The sequence below is a fragment of the Apium graveolens genome, chromosome 11, assembly GCF_009905375.1.
Source record: "Apium graveolens cultivar Ventura chromosome 11, ASM990537v1, whole genome shotgun sequence".
NCBI lineage: Eukaryota > Viridiplantae > Streptophyta > Magnoliopsida > Apiales > Apiaceae > Apium > Apium graveolens.
In genome coordinates, this window is record NC_133657.1 from 199,451,760 (window position 1) to 199,457,951 (window position 6,192).

The window sequence follows — 6,192 nt, forward strand, 5'->3', positions numbered from 1 at the left end:
GTGTGTCGTGACTCCCTCCCTGATCTCCGAAGTCTGGAGCTGAAGCCAAGTGTTAAAAATCGAAAGATCTTCTTGCACTCTTTTCTCTTTTTGTCTCCTTCCATTCTTACTTTGGATCTATAACCTTTCAAGTAAGCAATTTCTAAATTTTATATTTATCTATTTTTGATTCTTTTTTTTAAACCAAAAATATGATATCCTAATTGTTAATTGTTATTGTGATACATTGTTAGTTTGCTAGTTGCTTAATTAATTATTTATTAATTAGATTAAAATTATTTAATAATTTGAATGTGTAATTAGTTAATTGATTAATTCAAATTTACTTATTTGTTTTACAGAATGGAAAGATACTTTAAAAGAAAATTACCCTCAACATTGGAACCATCTCATAGTGATAGTAATGTTGAACCCGTTATCAATGCATCCTCGAGAGAAAATGTCAATGTGTCTCAATCTTGTTCTTCTCCTTCGATGTCGAAATTAATTGATTTGAACGAACTTCCTTCGGATCCACATGATAGAAAAAGAATTTTAGACTATCATCCAAATCAAAGAGATGAAATTAGAAGGGCATATATACTTAGAGGGCCTTGTAGACCGGAAAGGTTTATATATCCAACAACGATGATAGGAGGTAAACCGAGACGTTTTAATCTTCAATAGTTTGAAAGTTATGATTGGTTGGAGTATAGTGTTAAAGTTGATAGAGTCTTTTGTTTGCCTTGTTACTTATTTAATGATCATGTTAGAACACAAGTCGGGGGTGATGCATTTATTTTCAAAGGTTTTGGTGGTTGGAATAAAATGCAAGAAAGGCTTAAAGCTTATATTGGGGAAGTTTGTAGTGTTCATAGTAAAGCAATTAAAAATTATGATGCTATGATGTGTCAAGATCAATCTATTTCCGTTGTTTTACATAAGCAAAGTGATGTTACAAAGAATGAGTATCGGATTCGACTAAATGCTTCAATTGATGTGTCAAGATATTTGTTAAATGGTTTATTACCTTTTCGGGGTCATGATGAGTCAGAAAAATCGTTTCATAGAGGGCATTTTTTGGAATTGATGAAGTACACTCAAAATCAAAATGAAAGTGTTCGTAAGGTCACATTAAAAAATGCTCCAGGAAATAGTCAAATGGTGTCTCCCAAGATTCAAAAGGATATTTGTCACTGTTTTGCACAAGAAATTCTTAAATCTATATTTTTTCAGAAATTGGTGATGACGTATTTGCTTTGTTAGTTGATGAGTCAAGTGATGTTTCTAAGAAGGAACAAATGGCTATTATTTTAAGATATGTTGCTTCTGGATGTGGATTGGTTAAGGAGAGATTTGTTGGTCTTGTTCATGTAAAGGAGACATCTGCTTTAACTCTCAAATCAGGTATTGATTCTTTACTTACTGAATTTGGTTTGAGTTTGCAAAGAGTTAGAGGGCAGGGCTATGATGGTGCAAGCAATATGCGTGGTGAATTTAACGGGTTAAAAACCTTAATCATGAGAGAAAATAGCTCGGCTTATTATGTACATTGTTTTTCTCATCAACTTCAGTTAGTTATTGTGGCTATTGCGAAAAAACACTTTCCGGTTGGAGATTTCTTTGATATGGTATCCCTTTTAATAAATGTGGTTGGTGGTTCTTGTAAACGAACATATATGATTCGAGATAGTCAAAGAGAAAAATTGTTAAAAAAGATAGGGTGTGGTGAAAGAGAAACTGGAAGTGGACTAAATCAAGAGTTATCTCTCATTAGAGCTGGGGATACACGTTGGAGTTCTCATTATAGATCACTTATGCGTTTGGTTGATTTGTTTCAGGATGTTCTTAATATGCTTAGCTATGTTGAGAAAGAAGGTGAAAAAGATGTGCAAAAACGTCAAGCAAATGGTCTTCAGATATATCTCATGTCATTTGATTTTGCTTTTTATTTGCATTTGATGTTGCATATCTTTGGGCTCACTGAATCTTTAACAAAAGCTCTACAAAGAAAAGATCAGGATATCTTGAATGCTATTTCATTGGTGAAATCAACTAAACGACAGTTGCTAAAGTTTAGAACTGATGGATGGGTTCCCCTTTTAGAGAAGATATTTTCTTTTTGTGACAAGCATGGCATTGAAAAGTTGAATATGACAGAGTCATATATTAATCCAAAAAATAGAAGACAAAAAATAGGAATCACATATGAACATTATTATTGTTTTGATTGTTTTAATGTTATTGTGGATATGCAACTTGCAGAGTTTGATGATCGTTTTAATGAGGTGAACTCTGAGTTGCTCATTTGTATGGCTGCTTTGGATCCACGTGATTCATTTGTTGCATTTGACTCATTGCAGTTGATGAGGTTAGTTGATTTTTATCCTAGTGACTTTAGTTCTATGGAAAGGATGGCATTGGAGCATGAACTTATCATGTATATTGATAATGTGAAAGACGATAAAAGATTTTCTCATTTGAATGGGATTAGTGATCTTGCTAGATTGATGGTCCAAACACGGAAGCATTTATCTTATCCTTTAATCTATCGTTTGCTAAAACTTGCTTTGGTTTTGCCCGTTGCGACTACAACTGTGGAGAAGTGCTTTTCTGCAATGAAACTTGTGAAGTCGGATTTGCGCAACCGAATTGGAGATGTATTTTTAAGTGATTGTCTTGTTTCGGCTATTGAGAAAGAAGCGCTTGCCAATGTTAGTAATGATGATGTAATAAATCATTTTCAAAAGATGAAAACGCGTAGGGAACAACTATAAAATGTAAAAATATTTCTTATTTATATAAATTTCGTACTTTTTCATTGTTATTGTCTTCGTTAATACTTATATAAGGAACCCACTCGCAAAAATTCCTGGGTCCGCCACTGGTAATACTCATCCTCTCCCAACTCCAGAATGACTTGCTTTTGAGGTTCCTTGTTCTTCTGTTCAACAAGTTGTATAACTTGGGTCTGGGATTCAGTTTCATCTTAAGTTATTTTCCTTTCATTAGTTATCAAGGCACTTGACACATCCACAACATGTCCTTGACTTAACTTTAATGATTTTCTTTTCATAATCTCCAGCTCATAGGTTTTAAAAATACCATATAAAACCTCCAAAGTTATTCTCCCTAGATCTTTCCCTACTCTTATTGCAAATATCTTTTGCTCTAAATGGTCAGGAAGAGTGAGCAAGAATTTTAAGTTGACTTCCCCAGCTTCATAGAATTTATCATGTAGCTGCAAGTCATTTATCAATTTGTTGAACCTTTCAAAAACCTCAGTAATGACTTCTTCGACCTGGATTTTAGTCTAGGTTTCTGGACCCATTCTTGAAAAATATTGTGTTTGATTCAGGAATTCGACCTCAAACCTGGTCTGGCTTTCGACCTCATTCATGTTCAGTTATACCCGTAATTTTCGGGTGTCTGTTCGAAAGAATTCGAACATAATTCACGACCTGAAATTCGACCTCAATTCTGGTCTATTATACCCGTAATTTTCGGGTGTCTGTTCGAAAGAATTCGAGTAGAATTCACGACCTAGAATTCGACCTCAATTCTGGTCTTATTGGGCCTTCTTCTCATCCGATTTGGATTGGGCCTTATCTTTTTTAGGGCTTTGATTTGGGCCTGTATTTTTCCAAATCCTAATTGGATTTGGGCCTTCAATTTTTCCAAATCCTAATTGGATTTGGGTCTTCTATTTTTCCATATTAATCTGGGCTTTAATATATTAAAACACCTTCTTTAGAATTCTCGGGAATTTTTATTTATTTTCTTTGGAATTCCTTGGAGTATACTGGAACGTTCCATTTCTGGGTTTCTTCTTTGGGCCTTTATCTTTACTGGGTTTTTTATCCCTTCAACTTCACTTTTTCTCCTATATAAAGGAGTGAGTAGAGTCTATTGCTCCTCACTTTCTCATTTCTAAATTCTCCTTCTTTTTTCTTCTGTTAAGAATCTCAGAGCAATAACGGTAGGTCGGAGTATCTTGAGCCCCAAAGCCTTTTTTAGAAGCATAACTTCAGGTAACACTTCTCTCTTTTTCTTCTTGTGCTTGTTTTTTCATAGTTTGCGTTTTAAAATTGTCTTCTTATGTGCCCTTTTTTCAGATGGTTGATAAGAAAATGACTCGTTTGGCCAAGATGAATGTGGCCAGAAAGTCCAATGAATTCCCCATTCGATCAAGGTACACTATCAGTGCCTTGCGGGATCCAAACGAGCTGGACAAGTTGAGTGGTTGTTTCAAAATCAAGGATCCTTTCAAGCTAGTTCTTGCAGGTCCGGCCGACAGGGCCTGTCAGTGGAGGAAAGACGCATTATGCGTCTACAGGGGTACTCTAAGGGCGGGTATCAGACTCCCCTTTCACCCATTCATCACTGTTTTGCTAGCTGATGTGGGCATCAGCCCTTCCCAACTCCCTCCTAACTCTTGGAGGTTGATTCTGTGCTATCTGTCGCAATGCGCCAAGCACAATGTCCCTACCTCTGTTGCTGTTTTCAAAAAGATTTTCCAGTTCAAGAACAGTCCTGACAAGAACCCTCCTGACGGGAAGTCCATCCCTGACAACAATTTGGGATGGAAGAAAGATTTTCTGTACGTCGTTTGGGAGGGTGGCGATTGGGGCACCCTATTTCGCTCGTCTTTTGGGCTAGCCGTAGATGGGAGCCCTAATGATATAGCTTTGTCTGAGGAGGAAACCAGAGCTTTCAACCTCCTTACTCAAGATAATGGGACTTCCCATTCTTGGGATCTTATCAGGGAGACCGTTCTTTTAGGATGCGGCCTTTCTCCCGTTCCTAAAAAGAGTATGTTTCCTTCCTTCTCTAGTTGTCTTCATTTCTTCCATTTTCTACTTTGCTAATTTCTCAACTCACTTATCTTATTTATTGTAGTGGCTGAGAAGATTGAAGAGGCTACAAAGCCTAAAGACCTGGAAACGACCAGGATGAAGCGTGCTGAAAAGGTCTTTAAAGACCCGCGCCTTGGGGATCGTTTTCCGGAGTTCCTACTCCAGGCAAAGGAACCGGGTGAGGAAGGCCCCAACCAAGTTTTACGTACCAAACAAAAACCAGGGTCTTTCTTCCAACCTGCTTGGGGAATCCGGGGCAAGGATTCGATTATCGGCAACACAACCTTTGCCAAGGAATGGTCTATGCATTCCATTTCTCCGGTTGACTATCAAGACTTTGTCCTTCAACAGGACTTGAAGGCTAACGAGCTTTTCGGAGCTCAGGCTTTGGAGACGGTACGTCTTTTTCCTTTGCCATTCATAGTTTTTTGCCTTTTTGATTTTTCCCATTTCTTACTTTTGCTGTGTTTCTTGTAGGCGAACGCCCATTTTCAAGGGGCGATTCACCAAGCCAAGGCTTGGAAAGTTGGCCTCGAGGATACGAACAAGAAGCTGGAGGAGGCCAACCAAAGAATAGAGGCCCTTGAAGCCCAACTCGCCTCATCAACTTCTGACTTGGAAACGGCCCGGGCTGAGAATGTTATCCTCAAGGCTCAAAAGGACAAAGCCTTTGACGGATGGATGGATACTCAGGAATTCAAGGATTTAATGGCAGAGCATGATGCCCTCCTTCATCCAGTCAGCTACAAGGAAGGCTGGGACGCCGCTGTGGAGGCTATTCAGGACGAGTTTCCAGAAGTCCTTGAACAGTCTTCCTTCATTTGTCATGTGCGTGTTCCAGCACTTGGGGGCGTTACAGATAAGTTCGCCGATTTGATCAAGGACGGCCCATCGGGGAGTTAAGGCCAAGGCCAAAAGAGGAAGGAGCTCGAATCCAGCTCTGAAGAGGAGGAATCTTCTTCTGAGGAGGATCCTGAGCCTGTTATAAAGAAGGTCAGGGTAGAAGAGCCTCCAAAGCCAGCGTCTCCTAAACCAGCATCTCCTGCAGTATCCAAAGCGCCCGAAGATAGTTCTGAGGGAACCTCTGCGGAGACTTCCGAGGGACCGACTGAAGAGACATCCGAAGAGACTTCAGATAGTGGTTTCGAAGAATCCCAGCCTTCCAAGGCCTAAGTTTTTATGTATTTCTTCTTTCTTAGACAATATTGAACTTTGTAATTGACTTTTATTGTTTTCAGTCGTATTTTGCCCAAGTATCGTCGTACTTTTTCTTTCAATTTTTCAAACTCAAGTTTATAACTTGGTTTTATTCTTCACAATGCATCAATCTAATAAACTAAGATTAAGTAGAAGGCTT

The 6,192-nt window shown here is 38.4% G+C and overlaps 1 pseudogene; it reads left to right on the forward strand.

The window, feature by feature from the left end:
* The first annotated feature begins 342 nt into the window (after nt 1-342).
* On the forward strand, nt 343-2,756 carry LOC141696476 (uncharacterized; annotated as a pseudogene).
* The last annotated feature ends 3,436 nt before the right edge of the window (nt 2,757-6,192 follow it).